Source organism: Crocodylus porosus, unplaced genomic scaffold (assembly GCF_001723895.1).
Source record: "Crocodylus porosus isolate Cpor-Errol unplaced genomic scaffold, CroPor_comp1, whole genome shotgun sequence".
In the NCBI taxonomy this organism is placed as follows: Eukaryota; Metazoa; Chordata; order Crocodylia; family Crocodylidae; genus Crocodylus; species Crocodylus porosus.
This window is the reverse complement of record NW_017728931.1, coordinates 29,490,047-29,507,970: the sequence shown is the minus strand read 5'-3', so window position 1 is coordinate 29,507,970 and position 17,924 is coordinate 29,490,047. Positions and strand designations below refer to the sequence as shown.

Sequence of the window (17,924 nt, the reverse complement as noted above, 5' to 3'; positions counted from 1 at the left end):
AAGACGTACAATAGCAGAAGAGCATAAATGAGACCTTTCATCTCCTGATTTAAACAGGTGATCAGAGTTAAAGGACAGCATCACTCCCAAAATACTAATTCCAAATCTGTTCATCTGAAAAAAAAAAATAAAGCAGTACAGCTAGATGGTCCAAGTCACATTAAAACATGTGTGGGAGCCAATGCAGAGCCCCTCTGGCAGACCACCTGGAAGAAATTACATTTCAGGAGACCATGTCAGACTCCGTGTGACTCTCCACAGCTGGAGCTTCCTTTACACTGTTCATTAGCCAAAGGCAGTCTTCTCCCCTTCCTCTTGACAGGCTGGTAAAAAGAGGAAGGCAGAGCCAAATCCCCTAACCTCACCAGCTCTTTATAAAGGTTTTGCTCCCTATGGGGAGCAAAGGATTAGCAGAGCAGGTGCAAATGTGATTGGCTGCAATGTGACACTACAACTTAATAGACCCTCACCCTTGTATCTAAGCGATAGCAACGTAGTCCTAAATATTTAAAGTGAACTCAATTGAGAACTAGTTATCAACAGGCCGAGACCACAGTTTTCATTTGGAAATATGTTACTAATTTTTACATGTCCTTTCACAATTGAGGATCACTTGGTTGGTTGGTTGTGTATGCCAGGCCCCATTGTTTAAAAAAGCTGCCTCGGTTGATGAAACTGATCGACAGTCATCATTAATGTGATTCTCATGTTCCCACTGGACTAGAAATTGAACTTTGGCTCCTGCTTTCCCATTTGGCCAGAGTATCAGGGGAGAGGGGTGGGAGACTAGATGTTTTCCTTCAGATTTTTCCAATTCAAAAAAAATGTACTCATTGTCAAAAAAAGACATATGAAGTTGGCCTCTCTTGAGCTGAGCCAGTAGTTCTAATCCACTGAGGGGAATTTAAACATATGACCTTCTTTTCCTTTTCTGTAGAGATCTTGAAAAGGGTGATTAAGGATTTTTTAAGGGATTTCAGCAGTCCAAGTGTAAGTTTTAAATAACAGTGTGATAGCCTGGCACATTCATTCAGTATGGGGATTTTCCCCCTTCAAGGCTCAGAAAAGATCATCTAACAAGTTATGAATGTCTTCTATGAGGCACTCTTATTTGCTGTTATGTCCCCAGTTCAGAGAATGTAGGGGGACTGGGTTGATTTGGCATAATTAGCCAAGAATATTTGCAAAGGTGAGGAAGTCTAACAAAAGGTCAACTTCTGGCAGCAATTCTTTTACATCTATTCTGCCCAAACTGCCATTCTAGACAGTAGTACGTAACTCTAACGAGCATTTCTCTAGCTCTTCCAATTACAGGACATTTTCCCAGCATTTTTCTCATTACAGTTTCAGGTCCGAGTTCTTTTAGACCACCAAAATGAAGTGTAGGTGTATGAAAAAAGAGTATGTTGAAATATAAACAGCTTGACTGCCTACTCCGCTTGGGAAGGATTAGAAATATTGCACCCAAAGTCTCATAGGACTCTTACTTCAGTGCACCCCTTATTGGTTTCACCTACAATTCTTAACACACCCCAATACAAAGCAGTTCAACATAAACACAACCGCTCATTTTATTCTAAAATTATCCTACTCCTAGAACCTCTGCCACAAGAACCAACCTCCTTCCTTTACTTCCCTCTATCACCTGCACTCTTTCAGTCTTAATAGCAATTGTGTGCTAATTTTTCATTTTGGGTTATGGGTGGCCAGGTCTGCAGCCAAGAGGAATGAGGAGGGTCCACAGACACGATGAGTCAGGAAACTGTGTGGATCAGGCAGAGAACAGTTCAGACAGTGAGCAAGGTCAAGGAAACAGTCTAACATGAGGTCAAGCCCTATTACTCAGACATTTCCTGTTGCAGATCAGGGGTTTATATAGGGAAAAAGGAGGGTCAGCTCACCCTGACTGGCCACTCAGGTGCTAATAGTAGAGGCTTAGGACAGCTTTGACTGGCCTGGGTGACCAGCTGTAAGGTAGCAGGCTGGGATAGAAGACTATATTGATTGGACTGAGGCTCTAGGTTTGAAGCCCTGGCCTGATGCAAATTTTCCTTCATCCAAACATCTCTTCTTAAAGGGCCTTTGTTTCAGAACAGGGCTGGCTAGTCCAGATCCTTGAAAGGCTATTTTTATACAGAGGGGGTTGACGTTCTTATATAATAAAGGGCTTAATCTATCTGTCCAGTCGTGACGCTCTTGGAGCACTCTGATTGGTTAGTGAAACAGTATGATAGTGGAACAGTGCCATGATGGTGGGGACAGCAGGGGCACAAGGCCAACAGTGCTGGCCTCGCCCCCCCCGCACCGGCCCTCCTCCTCAGAGGCAGCAGAGTGGTACCATGACAGAGGGAAGAGAGGAACAGGGCCGGGGTGGGAGGCACGGCCAGCGGCATTAGAGGCGGCAGCGGTGGCACCGGGTGCTGGCAGAGGGGAATAGGGGGAAGGTGGGGCAAGCTTCCCCTTCCCTGCTCCTGGGAGGCAACAGTGCTGCAGGGTGGTGGATGGCAGCGCTCCATCCCTGCCCTACCACCTGGTCATTCTTGATGGGCAATTCACTAGTATTTTAATAGCTATCATACTGTTTCCCATATTAGGTATGTTTCTTTTACATCTCTTGACCTTATAATGTAGCTGGAGGGGGCCCCCTGCCCCATGCTTCCATGAGATGCTCCATCCACCCCACCATCTCAGCATTCACAAGCCATGCCTGGTACCTCAAGGTATGTAGAAAAAACATATAAAGCTGTGTCTATGGCCAAATTGTCAAATCCCTCTGAATCGATTCAGCAAGATTAATGGGTCTCCTGATTCGATTTGGATTTGGCAATTTGGCCACTGAATTGAACCAAATCTCCTCCAAACTGAATCAGTGACCAAAACTTTGCACAGCCCTACTGAGTGCCCTTAATTCCCACTTAAATTTACTGCAGCTGAAGATAATTAGCACTTCCTAGAATCAGGGCCCTTTACTTAGCCAAGTCCTGCTCACCTGTACACCTTCTGAAATCCTACTGACTTGAGAATTTGACACACTGGGTGCATCTACACCTGCAATTAAGGTGGGATAATAAACTCTGGTGCAGTTTACACCAGAGTCAACTGCTCCCAGGTGCAGCATCTACACATGCACCTGAGGCTGCATCCTTTTGGGCCAGGGCAGAGCAGCTCTGGGTTGGCAGGGAACCTGGGGGAGTCAGCCCCAGGCGGCAGCATTGGGTAGGCAGAGGGGCTGGCTGGGGCACAAGGGTGCTAAAGTGCAAGGCTGGGTGGCAGGCAGCCCCCCCACTTTAGCACCCTCATGTCCTAGCAGGCCCCTGTCACTATCTATACATGCGTTTCAGCATAAATAAGTAGGGGTGCACCAATAAACATTTTCTTGGCTGATACTGATAGCCAATGATTAACCAACCACATCAACCAATACTGATGCAATAACCATATTTAGTAATAGTGGAAAGCATTTTAAACTACTGACATACATGAACCTTTTTTCTTTGTTTTGCATTTATAACACATGCACATACCTGCTGCCTGCTCTGCCCCTTGATGAGGAAGGCAGTGATTGCCTTATTCCCACACATATCGCCCCCTTGCCCACAGCTCCTACCCTCAGCCCTGCTCCCCACGCAGCCTGTGCTGCCATCCCAGGCAGGTGGGACAAACCTCCATGCAGACAGCAGTGCTGGGTGCATTTGGAGCCCCAGAGCACACCACAACTTCAATGCCAGAGTGTCCTGCACAGAAGTTCCCATGGCTTCTAGGGAGAAGCTGTTTTTGCAAAGACCAGAATGTCCCTCATGCAGTGCCTTACCCCCCACCCCCCTGCTGCATGCAACCCAACATCTCCACAGTAGCTCCAGTGCTCAGGCCCCTGCTGCATGCAGTGTTGCCATCTCAGTGGCAGCAGCAACAGCAGAAGTTGGCAAAGGTCTCTTTGCTGTCAAGTGTGGTGCCCTGTGACTGCTCCCCAATGCCCCACCCCCCTTCCACTGTTTGCCAGAAGCTGTAGTTTACCATGGGTTCGGGCCAGTGGTGGGGCACCGGGACCGGACTATGTTTGCCAGGGTGCTCTGGACACTAGGCTGTAATTAGCAGCTACAACGACCAAAAAAGTCGATAGCCGATAACATCATTTTTCCTTTATCAGTGCCAATCTGATAGCCAACTGATATATCAGTGCACCCCGACACATAAGTACTGTCCCCAACACAGCAGAGTTAACTTATTTACTGTGCCCCAATACAAGCACATATGTAGGTGGTGACACTTTACTGTGGAGTTAATTAGTCTACTCCTCAGTAAAGTGCACGTGTAGATGCACCCAGTATCTCTTAAAATACTCTGAGACCCATCAGAATAAAAAGAACAATATAAAAAATTAAATAACAAAATTCCTGCACTTTCTCACTTAAAACAATTAAGGAATATTCTGTGCCCCTAGGAATGTGCTTTCACATGTGCTGCACACACAGAGCAGCAGAAGGAAGCTCCAGGATGCCAAATGCATTTTAAGTGACACAGTGTCCTTATTTTGCTCTGTCTTCCAAGTTTGATATTGAGGTCATTTATAAAGTATGTGAACTGTGGTTGCTTTATAAATGAAGAAGATTTTTATCATCTCTAAACCTGAGTTCTTATGTTACAAATCTTTAAATATTTTAATTTGTGTAATTAGCATCTTTGACACAGCTGCTTATAATCTCTTGTTCTCTAACACAAACTACATGTCTCTTGAATTATGTCCAAATTCTACACATAACCCATCATGAAATCAATGTCCTGCTTCTAGGGTATGTCAGGCAAGCAAAGCAATGAAGACAGAAAATCAACCAGCCTCTTGTACAAAAGATTAATCCTCTGTCAATTATTTGTATTTAAAATAACATATAATAATGTGAAATTTAAGTATAAGCATCGACTAAGTGCAAGCAGACATTTGGTGCCACAGAAAACAAAGACAATACTATCTATGTTTTGAAGCAGCTGTCATTTCAGTAGGAGTTTATGATGGAAATATACTCCCAGGTAATCAAACAAAAGATTGTGGTACAGAGCTCGGACCATACCTGTACACTTAACCCTCAGATCACATTCGCAAAACTCCTCTTTCTGAGTCAGTATTTAGGAATGATGAAATGATTGTGTTTTGCCATGTTTTTCCTATTTGATACTGGGTAGAGACAGGCACAAATAATTCAAGCAGTTTGTGGCCCATAAAGAAGTAGTGATTCTGCCCCAAACTATTAGCTGTTTAAACAGTACCTTCTCTCTTCTACTGCCACATGTAATATCTGTTGTATGTACCAAACAGGAGTCCCTTGGACTTTGAGAATCCCAAAGTCTTCTGCTCTCCTTCCCCCTCCTGCCTTCCAAAGGAGAGACAGAGAGGCTGGCTGCGTGATAGCCCACCCAGTAACAAGCTGTCAGGGAACCCTGATGGGACCTTGTTGCTGCAGTGGTTGAGAAGCTTTGGGATGCTCCAGGGATGCTGACACCAGTTCCCCACCCTTTTAACAGTCCTGAGACTCCTTTTTTAAGGGGCACTGGGGATGCACAGGGTGGTGGAGATGATAAGAGCAGTTCCTCTCACTGCTACCACCTTTGAAAGGTACTGGGGGCTGTCCTTGGCAGCTGCTGCTTATCAACCTGTCCCCTTCCCTGGTAGTTTTTTGTGCTTGTTTTGGGACATTTTTATTGTTATGAACTATATTTCTGGTGACAGCAGGGCACCCAAACCTCTGGGATTGGCTTGCTCATATGTTCCTTTGCTTTAAATATCTAAAAAAAATATATTTTTTCTCAGTGCTGGAATTCCTTTCACCCTAAATGTGTCTTTATGACTTGCTGACTACAGTTACTTTTCAATACTCATTGAGCATTCAAATAACTGTTCTCTAGCTGAAAGCTCTTACTATCAAATCAAAGCAAAGGGATTTTTGTGTGTGTATAATACATAGATACATATATATACACACACACACGCACACATATACATATATATACACACATGTAATATCTTCTCTGCTCTGATAAAGTACTGCTTTCAGAATTCTCCATCTACCCAACATAAAATTTGGACTCCTTCCAAACCCTTTCACCTTGCCAAGTACTACTAAATGATGTTGTGCCTCAGCTGAGTTACAGTCACTTTGGGGACTGTGGAGCAGTTCATTTTATACTATTATGGAGAGAGTGACTCTGGAAATGTGTTTATTCTATAAACAAGTGCTTACCTATATTATTGTATAAATGAGTCCTCTTAAACTAAGAAACGTGTGATGGTATAGAGGCATCTTAGTAAACTCCTTTTCAGTCTCACCAAATTATCTGAATGAAGCGCTAGTCTCACCACTTTTCCTTAAGTCTTCCACCCTCCACCCCAGTCCCATAACCTTTCTCTCTTGGCTGCCTTCTCATTCTGCAATGTGGTTTTGGGCAAATCACTCAAATTCTCTGCGCCTCAGTTCCCTGTGCCTCATCCCTTTTTCATGCTCTTTGTCCATGTTTTTTCTTTAGATTCTAAGCTCTGTAATTGGGCATTGGGTTAGTAAACTCCCTGAACTTAAACCTCACATTTTATTAAGCTTGGGCTATGGTTATTGCTTCATAAACAGGAAAAGAAACACACTCCAGGTCATTATTTAGGCATACTGTAAAGGTATAAGTCTGAAACGGAAATAATTATAACATCCTTCTCTGTCTTCGTGCATGCAGGTCATCAATTTTGTCACTCCTTTTTCCTCCACTGTAGATGGGGATATATGGAATATACAGATCACCAGTTGAGCTAGTTCTTAAACTGCCTGAAACCTACTGCTTTGCAGCACAAGGCAAAGATTAAAAAAAACAAAAAAAACCCCCAAAACAAAAAAATACCCACACAGCCTGACATTTGGGGAGGAGAGAAAACATGAACAAGTAAATGGATAACTATGCCCAATATGATTGTATTTCTATATATCTATTTTTTAATTTGTGTGGTGTCATGCTCTGCAAATTATCAGATTAAAGTAAAAGAGACTTCTTGTGAAGTAATGCACTAGGCAGCATGAGCAAGAATGGTAATATCTGGACCTTTATTAATAGATATGCTACCACGGTTAGATATCCTAATTCCAAAATGCAACTTTGGGAAGGAAAATAATCTCCATGTGCAAAGTTAAAGATAACATAGAAAAGATGAAGCTATACAAACTGGGAGTAAAAATGGCCAGAAAGGGCCCAGGTGATCAGAACTGGCACAGAGCCCAGAAGACAGTAACTGATGGACTGTTTTGAAAAAGCTAATTTTTATGCAGAGTCCAATCCAACAGTTGCTTGAGGCCTCTAATTCTACTTAATATACAGGTGACACCTCTCCCTCCCCCTCTCCCTTCCCTTCCTTATTTCTCTGCAGGACAAGAGGAAAGAAATGTAGCCCAATCCTCTCTTTTGAGAACGTGGGGTCCTGCTTTTACAAAGTGCTTTGTAAATGTTTGTCCTGTCTGGCTGACCTACTAGCACATGTAGCTCCAGGGTATTTCAAGGCTTATACATTTTAAAAGGGACAGTCAGAATTTACATCCTTCTACCACCAAGATAGAACAGTAATCTTTAAAATTATTTCCTGCCTACAAATTTACTTCAGTTTGCTCTATTCAGGCAGCCAAAAGTTATCAGTAAAAACAGTCTTTGATATTCATTGCTTTGGCCAGGAAGTAAAATATTGTCACAGCAATATTTTAAAAGAATATTTACCAAAAAGTTAATAGGTTTGTCATATGTGCTTTATATCTTCCAGCCATGGAATGTGCAGTTTGACAGCATGTCTGAGTCCACAACAGCTTCCTTCTGAAAAGGAATAGCATAAAAATGGCAACTAAATATTTTTTATTAGAGATATTTGGATTGTAAAACATCCTGCTCGAACTGCACTACCTAGTATTTTGTAAAATATAGTGACCTAAACCAGGGATGTCAAACACAACTGCCCCCAACCTCTACCAGGATGATTTCAGATGCTGTTGGTGACAGAAGGAAGAGCAGCATGGTAGTGGTCTGAAGGTTAACACTGTCATTGCTCATCCCCTGTGTAACAGGCCGCAGGCTTGCAACCTGGATCAATTAGCCAGCCCCTAACACGCCCCCACCTAAGGGGCCTCAGCTGGCTCAGGCAATCAGCTAATAACTGGCTGACTAGAAACAAAGAGGAAGTGAGACCAGAAAAGGACCTAGAGAGGTGATGGTCTGGTGGAAAGTGAGGCCTTCTCCAAGGAGGAAGGAAGACTGGGGGTGAGCGCTAACCCATGCTTGTGGGTGTTCAGGCTAGATTGTTTTGTATTTTCTGCTCAGTTCTGTGGTGCAGGTTCATGCAAAACTTGTGTTGCTGGGCCCAGGATAAAGGTGTGATTATGTTAGATTACTTCTATTTTTTGGCTGAGCTGTGTAAAGCAGATAAGCCCTGGGCATTTGAGCCTGTGTTGCTGAGCCCAGAGAGAAACTAAGTTGCTGAGACCAGATTAAAGGAGCTGGTTCAAGGACTGGTTTATGCCTGTGGGTACTGGATGAATACAAACCCCCCCACTACATCTCCAGGTTGGGCTCTGCCTTCCCAGCTACATTCACAGGCTGTGTTCCTGCTCCCTTTGTCAGTGCCTCCAGAAAGCCAAGTTAAACTGCTCCGTGGGCTGCATCTTGGACACCCCAGCCCTAACCTGCACCAGGATGCACTGCCTCCTGTCTGTAACCAGCTAGAGCAGAGCAGTAGAAAAACCCAGAAGTTGCACACAAACTGGTTTAAGTGACTGGGAACTGCTTTAAGCCTGTAACAGAACAGAAGTGCAGTGTACATAAACTACTTTTGGCCAACCCTGGCTGGATGTAGTATCAGACCTAACTGATTTAGGTCAAACTGGTTTCTGGAACTTCTGTCCCAGATCCCTTCCTGCTTCAAGTCAAATCCTAGTTCCCCCCCTTCCTCCCCCCCCAGGATTCTTTGCAGCCATTTGCTCCAGTGCTGCCCTGCTTCTCAGCTCCCTGGCTTGCTTCCTACATGTATCCCATCAGCTGGGAGGAGCAGACCTGGGCTAGGGGGATCTGGGGATCTCTACAGAGTATGGGGGAAGGGAAGGCCCCTGTGGTACTGGATCCTTGCCCTGTGCCAGGTGCAGCCTGGGGAGCCAATTCCCCATGTCCCTTGCACAGCTGCTTGCTGCTGCAAGAGGGAGGGGGAAGGAGTTCTCAAGGCCCAGCAGTGTGGGTACCAGGGAGCCCCTGCCTTGAGGACCTTCCTCCAGCTTGGCTGTGTGGGTCCCCTAGCCAGGTGGACATATCCCTGGGGAGCTGAGGGGAGTTCCCCACCAGTGCCTCAGCTGCTGGCTGCTTCAGAAGCTGCCACAAGACGGAGGAGTCCTGCAGGCTGGGTGCCTGCCCATGAAGTCCAGCATGGGGGCATGAGGGAGCCCCTCCCTTGGGGTGGCTTCTTCTCACCCCAGCATGGGGCAACCCCAAGGAGCTGAAGGGAATTTTCCCTCTCCTGAACCCCAAAGCTGCATGCCCTGGAGATAATATATTATACATTATATATTTCAGATATTGTTTCTTGTAGCTCTTGGTTGGGGTTTGAAGCAGCAATTTAGGGGATTCATTCAGTTAATTTACCTGAGAACACGGGGGACTGGACTTTGTGATACAGGAGGTCCTGTATAGTATATGATCTGAAGTGCTGTATAAAGGTTAATTCATGCCAACAACACCCTTGAGACGCACTCACCAAATCTGTATTTGTATGAGAGAGATGAAAGAACAAAATAATTAAGCTTCAGTGGTTTAGGCTATGCAGCCTAATAAGTAGCCTGCTTTCCTTAAGTGCTGACTATCTGTAAGTGGCCTGTCAGCTTAATTAGGGACAGTGAGTGCTTATCACCTTGGCAAATCAGGCCTTTTTATTTTAGTATTTAAATATGTAATTAAATAGATAATCTTAGCCATCCTTATAGGAAAACGCTAATTTGAGAAACATGCTCAAAGAGCAGTGTCCAGGAGATGATTAGAGTTCAGCCATGCTTTTTTGCCCTGTGTTCAGTTATCTTACTGTCACGTCTGAGGCTGACTTGCAGGCTGTAGTACAACAGTATGAAAATAATTATGGTGATTTAAAAAATAACATAGATTTATTTTTTTCATCTGATGAATTCCAAGTACTTTACAAATATTAATTTTATTCTCACCGTTTTTGTATGCCATAGATATGTTTTAATATCCCCACTTCATAGTTAGAAAAGCTGGAGCACAGAACACTGGCTTCAGGTTACCTACTGGGTCAAAAGCAGAGATGGGAATAGACTTTGTAGTTCTGACTACTACTCCTTGCTTTTACTACCGGAACATGCTCAAATACTGCACCTCATTCAAAATGATGGAGAAACTGTACCTGAGCCTACGGGAGGTGACCACCAGGCCTGAATGAAGGAATTCCTGTACCATGAAAATCCTTAATCAGATACTTCCATAAAGATCTTTTCATTGTACCCTGTAAGCAACATGTTCAGAAACGGCTCTGGACTCCTCACCCCCTGACAATCAGTTTAAAGAAATGCTGCCTTAGGTCTATTTACAGACCTTCTTCCTGTACTACAGGCAGTCCTGGACTTGTGACAAACATCGCTTATGACCTTTGTAAACTATGACAGTTTTTCAAGGTTCCAACAGGGTTTCGACTTTACAACACTGGACACAACAGCCTCCAGCTGGTAAGTTTGTTGTGGGGTGTAGGGAGGGGCAGATCAGTGCCCCCACAGGGAGGCATTGGGGCTGGGACAGGGATGCCTGGCAGGTGGCAGGGGCACGGTGGAGGGGGTGGCTTCTGCTGCTGCACACCACTGGCCTTGGAGGGCATGGGGGCGGTATGTGCCCCTGGATCTGTGTGGGGCAGGGCCAGGGCTGTGCACGGCAGTGCTCTGGGTAGGTGGTGGAAGGTGTTGGGAGCAGGGGCTATGTCCTCCCACCACTCACCTAGCTGGGGTGGGGTGGAGCCACTGCACTGCCTCCAGAGAAGCAGTGCACAGTGGTCGGAGCCACCTTAGCCTCCCAGTGCCTCCCAGCCCTGCACTACCCCAGCTGGGCAAGTGGCCCTGCTACCATTCACCCAACCGGGGTGGGACAGGATGAAGCCGTAGCTCACTGGGGAGGCTGGGATGGCTCTGGCTGCTGCACACCACTTGTCCATAGGCAATGCAGCAGCTCCACCCTGCCCCACCCAGCCCCAGCTGGGCGAACAGCAGGAGGGCATAGCCCCCACTCACAGTGCCTTGTGCTGCCTGCCCAGAGTGCAGCCTGGTACAGATCTGCCCCCTTCCACTTCCCCCATGCCCTCCTAGACTGGTGGCAGAAGCAGCAGTGAGAGCTGGTGAACAAGTTGCCCACCCCCACCCCCACTCCAGCTGGGCAGCCCTTGCCCCAGTCCCATTCCCTCCCTTACTGCAGGGCTGTTGATCTGCCCATCCACCACAACAGACTTACCAGCTGGAGGTTGCTGTGTCAAGCATGGCAAAGGAACCAGTTCCACATTTATAACATTGTTCCTATGGGAAAATTGGTTCAGAGTTGCAATGTTCCAACTTAAGATGCAATTTTCAGGAACCAGTTGCATCATAGGTCTGAGGACTGTCTCTATTTTGAGATATAAGTTCAACTGAACTGCTTTATCAAAATAAACTAGTTCAGGGGTCAGCAACCTTGTGGCCTGCAGACCAGATATAGCCTGTGGTGCCATTGGAACTGGTCCACAAGTGTGCAGCTCTAATGGCAGTAGGCAATGAAGGGTTTCAGCTGCAGGTACTCCCTCTGGCTAGTGGAGAGAAGTACTGGCTGCTGATGGGTCCTAGTGCCTGCCTTCCTACCTACCTGCTTTTAACTGCAGGTAGGTCATTCTAGCCTCTTTCTACAGCCAGAAAAGGTTGTTGACCACTTTATTCATGGGATATGTAATGAAAGAGAAAAGAGGTGGTAGAAGGTTAACCAGGGAAAAAGAGATGAAAGAAAATATAATATTGAGGATGAGGGGGTAGATGTGGAGTATCACGGAAGGTGTACTTCACATCTAACTCTCCAACACATGAACAACCACACTGTCCCTTGGGAATGAGCTGTGTCCTTTATGTGTGTAAAGGGTTGTACAGATCAATGGCTCTATAAATAACTAAGCAATAGTGAAATATTTTAAAAATCCATCCAGCTTCCTTTTAACCAATGCAAGTATATAATCATTCGGTTTACATGAATCCAAAGCATTTGTGCTTAATCTTAAGCATGTAACATGTTTTAGCTTTACTGATAACAGGGCATGCACTTTAAGCATTTTCTTCAATGCTTCAATTTCCTTTGTGCCAGGACTGGGCATTCAAGCTAAGTACAGACAGTCAAAAAGCCAGAGGCTGAACTGATTCAGTCTTTGCAGGTTAGTCTAGGCTGTACAGATTGAACCAAGAAGTAAATGAACAGACACTCAGTTTTGATTCGAGAAATGCAGCCATATGTCTACAGTGGCTTAAGCAGAAGCCAGGGGGCATTAAAGCATGGCGCTCTGACATGTAGCCAGCATGCGCTGTCTGTTCACTTCATCTTCCAGCGGCCCTTGAGATCTCTGGGATTTTCAGTCCACAACAGCAGCAGGACTCTGCAGGGTTGCTTATCACTTCCTCTTCCTGCTTCCAGGTGCCTCTGGGATTTGTAGTCCACAGTCACAGCAGACAGCCCAGCCCAGGGCTGCGAACCATGTTGGGGAACTGTGATTTTGCTTGAACCAGGAAGCAGTCTGGGACAGAAGTTTCATAAACTGGTTTTGACCTAAATCAGGTCTGCTACTACATTCAACCAGGTTTATCTTAAACCAGCTTCAGCCATTTTCAGACTGGTTTATGTGCACTGAGCTTCTGTTCTGTTACATGTTTAAACCAGTTTCTGATCACTTAAACTGGTTTGTGTATCCTGTGTCCCTAACCTCAGACTATGGAAGCCTGACTACAAGAAATGTGCTTTGGCTTGCTTTGATAGTCAATGTCAATACAAATGTACTGCAGGTAACTGAGTTCCTGTACATGATCAGTGGTGAAAAATGCCATATTTCCTAAATGACATTTTTGTGACAGAGTAGAACATTTTTTAATTCTAAAGCTTTAATTAAATTCACCAAGTACAATATTAAGTGCCAGTGTGATTGTAGGAATACAGAAACATTCAATATTGATTCTATTTATATAACAGGAATTGAAAATTAAACAAATCTTCAGGATAAACAGAAAGCAACGAGAATTTATACGTATCTTGTGGAATTGGGAATATTCTCCTCCTAAGTACACAACAGCTTGCATATAGAGATGAAAACAAGTCTGATGACAGAAAAACAGGAACAAACCAGTCTATAATATAGCTATTGTATAACAACAGATATATAACAGTAAACTTCTATACTACATTTTTTTTTCTTCAGTCTGAAGAACATCATAATCCACCCCCAAACTCTGGAGAAACCAAGAGCATACAACAGTGTATATTAAAAGCAAGCAAGCTCATGGTGCCTCTTGCACATATTTAATACTTTAATACCTGAGCCCTAATGGAAAAACATAGCAAAATATCCTAAAAATATATGTAGCCAGGGCATACACAGGGTATATACCCCCTTTCTCTAAATTGAAGGGGGTTGTCCCCAAGCAGAAGTGCTGTGGGAGGGAACTATCTTCCACGTAGTTTCCCCTCAGTTCCCTATAGAGTCAGGCTAGGACCCAACTGCTTAACAATATATAGGTTTATTAATTAATAAAATTAAGTCTCACACAGGCACATGTATATAACTTTATTTTATTAATTAATAAGCCTGTGTATAGTTAAGCAGTTGGATGTATATATACCTACAGAGAAGTAATCACTTATTCAATAATACAGGACTATATTATGTACATGACTTATACCTCCTATAGAGCTTCAATGCACACACATAAGTAATGGAGCTGGAACTACTAAGTATAAGCAAATGCAGGTAAATACAGCATGTCAACAGGGATAAACAATGAACTATTTACAATCCATGAAAGAACATTGTCATGTATGCAGTGGAAATCAACGATAAAATACACTTGTGCTCCTATAACAGTGAAATCTCAACTGACAAAATATACAGCGCAAATGACAAAATATGAGGCACTTGCTCACCCTTCAGGGTGTTTGGCAGAGCTGCGGTCAGGCTTCCCATCACTGAATGGGGACACCCTAGCACAGTAGCCCCTCTATAGGATCACATGTGAGCCTTCACGCATTTTCAAGTGAGACACTAGACTACTCTTAGAGGCGTGTGTCCATATTAAGGAGTCACTGCTTAGGACCCAAGTCTCACTGTGTTTATGCTTTCAAATCCACCTTTGTTTAATCAAGTGATTCAATACAGAATTATGATGAGCCAATTTCACTGTCCAGACAACCTGCAGGAAGCCAACAAGCCACTTGCTGTGCATCAACGTCTTAAACTGTGTTTTGGAAAATGGCAGCCTGGGATTTGAAACCATGCCATCAATACCATTTTCCTTAGAATCACTAAATGAATAAAATACAGCTCCTCAGAAGGGAGGTTTAATTTCTTTGGTGTGTTGTCCACTCCTGTTGATCCCAAGCTCCCCATAGGTTGGCAAATTACTATCTGTCCCCTTGGCCTTCTCGGGTGGCACATAGATACAGGAGTTTACATATAGTATTTCTATATTATGTGGCTTATAGTATAAGCAATACAAATATTTTTGATTAGTGTAAATGTCAAACAATCATCACCTCTGGCTGATATTTAAACCAATATATGGGTGTTGCTCAGTGGCAGACTGGGGGGGGGGTGGAATAAAAATCTCCCCAGTATTGTTGAGAATTTCAGACACTCCTAATTACTCGCCCCCTTCTTCCCCACTCCTTTCAGGCTTTGCTCTCTACTCTAGGTTGTTTTTAAAGAAGAACATAATTATGACATGTCCTAAATCATTACTGAAAGATTTTTCTTCTTAAATTCTGAATTAGGCTCCCATAATAATCAAATACAACAAAACAAAACAAAAACCCAAGTGTTTGCTTTTTTTTGTTTGTCTTTCAAACCTGTCAACATTCATTTACAGAAATGTTTACTCCACATGATCTGCTGTCCTCATTTTGGAGCAGTGGTAATCAAACTGTCAAGGCTGGCTGGTACATAGATCACAAACACAAAACTGGGCTCTCCCAAATGAAGCCACAGTCCCCTTTTTTCCTGAATGGGCAGGAAGCTGTCCCTAGGGGCATTTCCTGATAACGCGCAGTGTTCTTGGGTCACTTCCCTGGATGAGTGCTAGCAAACAAATCAGTATTCCATAGGATATCAAACATGACAGCTGAGTGTTTTTTACCTTTTTAGCCTAGGAAGAGAAGATGTCTGATCAGTAGCATCTTCTGCAAAGATTGGGCTTGTGAAGCAGCTAAAGAAAAGAACTGTCAGCACCTCAGGACTGTGTGATGGCTCAATTAACAGAGGACTACTCTTGTGACATGCTGCCATCATCTGCTGCAGGAAAAACAAAGGTTTTGTCCCAGAATGTCTTTCTACTGCTCCGTGTCTGCCCCAGAAAGGAGGATGCACTCGGTGTTGTCTCTGAAGTAAGGCCTTGCTACAGCTGTCAGTGTGAAGTGATTATTTTGTGATTGTTCTAGAAATGCACACAACAAGCACAGGATTCTGCGAAGTTTTCTCTTGCAAGAATAAGGAAAACTATAAAAGCAAGCTGATCAGAAAACCAGTTAGAGGAAATTTTCATCAGATGACTTTATCATACATAATGATGATTTTAATAAATTCTCACTAGCAGAAATGGGAATTATTTTGCCAGTTTGATGTTGGCTATTGTGGTCATTTCCACATTGTTTTTTTGTTTGTTTAAGTATCAATATGTTCCACATCCAGAACTAAAAAGTAGGGTTAAAAGATTTTCACGTTTTCTTTATGGCATGCAACACTCTAAACTGTGGCCATTTTGGATTACAGCAATTTATACACAGTCTTTTGCGAGGCAACGTACTGGAGATTCAGTATGTCAGAGCAGACTTGATCAATCAAGTCCTCTCTGTGTGCGAGCTGATGCACACTGCGCTGCATTGCTTGCAGTTGTATAAGCAGCGAAATCCACATTCACCTGGAGAAGATGGTGGCAGTACACTTGTGAACTAAAACACCTTTTTGTGTTATTTCAAAAGTGGAGCACCGCCATTTTCTGCATTATGATAGACATTTTGCTGCTTAGACAACTGTACGTGTTGCAGTGTCAGGTGCTTTTCAAAGGTTTTTGGTTTTGGATTTTACACCTTTTACTTTGTAACCTGCATGCTAGCCATTATTCTATGCCAGGACTACCTGATATTCTATATCCATATAAATTTTGTCAGAAAAAGTAAGAGATCAGAAGCTACAAAGAACAAGTGAAACATGTTGATAGTTGCTGTTCTTAAAAGGTTTTGAGTGGTCGGGCATTGAGAATTTACCAAAAAGAACATTTTATTAGTGTTAATAGCAGCATCTATAAAGTATTGATTTGTAGTGCAGTCACCATGGTAAACAAAACATTTTTCCTTTGTTTGTGAATATTGGAGAAGAGATGCAGAAACTTTATTCTAGGGATTCATGAAGAAATTCATATTTCATAGGAGAAGTCTACACTTATATCTCCATTTTCTGTCTTGGTTTCTGTCACATAAGCAACAAATCAACTGGAATAATTTGTCCCATCAAAAGGACATCAAAACTAGGCTCAGTTAATGAGTAGAAATAAAGACTTTTCAGCTGCACGCAGTTCTTGGAGAGCATCAAAATCTTTTAGAGAAGAGTGATTGATGACATCTATTAATGATTCTCATGACTGATTGTGCTACATGCCATACAAATATACCAAGGAAGTCTCTGCCTCAAAGCTTAGAATCAAAATAAATAAGACTGAAAGAAGAATTAGTTGAAATGAAACCCACAAGTTCACAAGGGAAGTCTGTTTTAGAGCCAGGAGTTATCCCTAGATCTCTTGAGATCTTGTGTATGGCCTGAAGCATAAGACTAGCCATCCTTCGTAGCATCACTAAAACAAGATGATAAAGATTCTTGCTAGCTGTATGCAAAAAGATAAGTAAATAAACAATTGTGTTTCCATTTATTCTCTATATTGTCCCCCCCTTCTTTGAAGCCATAGTATTTTTATTTTGGGGATTCCTATGTAGTTGTAAGTAAACAAGGATGATATATTTTGTTAGTATTTGCTTGTAGTGCAATTTTGCATTTTATTGATGTAACATACAATCAGATGTATATGAAATCTCGTTAAGTTGGCACTTAAAACACTAACTCAGATGCTTGGATACCATCAAAATGAAGTGTGAGGTGTTTTTGTTTTGTACCAGCAGAAACTGGGACCCAGGAATCCTAGTTCAGCAGAAATGTTACCTACTAAACATAAAATTTGGGGTGCAAAAAACATTCCTATTGCTATTTTTTTGTTGTTGTTCATACCATTTAAGCCAGGAGCGGGCAATTATTTCAGGCGGTGGGTCACTTGCCACGTTTTGGCAAGCCATCGAGGGCTGTATGGTTAGTCCTTGCCGTTCCCCCCCCGGAATTATTCCTTTCAGCAAGGGGTTTTGTCATCTCTGAACCAGAAAAATACCAAGTTATATTCTAAAAATCAAACATGTACTACAACACTAATTAATTTTATTTTTTTAAAAAATTGTCCTGACTTGCATGTGTTTGTGCAGTGTACATAGCGGTGATAGTATAATAGCTTAAAATGAAGTCTTACTCTTGTATATTGTGGGGGGTTATGGGTGGGAGGGTTGGTATCAGGGGCTTGGGGGAGGGTGTGTGTATGTGGGACTTGTCAGGGGGTTGTGGGGTGTGC

The 17,924-nt window shown here is 43.3% G+C and overlaps 1 long non-coding RNA gene across 1 annotated transcript; it reads left to right on the top strand.

The window, feature by feature from the left end:
- The first annotated feature begins 8,182 nt into the window (after positions 1–8,182).
- On the top strand, positions 8,183–17,183 carry LOC109316060. Its single transcript, XR_002102656.1, has 4 exons — positions 8,183–8,271; positions 10,598–10,730; positions 13,469–13,649; positions 15,407–17,183. It is a non-coding gene; the product is annotated as an uncharacterized LOC109316060 (long non-coding RNA).
- Positions 17,184–17,924: the final 741 nt, after the last annotated feature.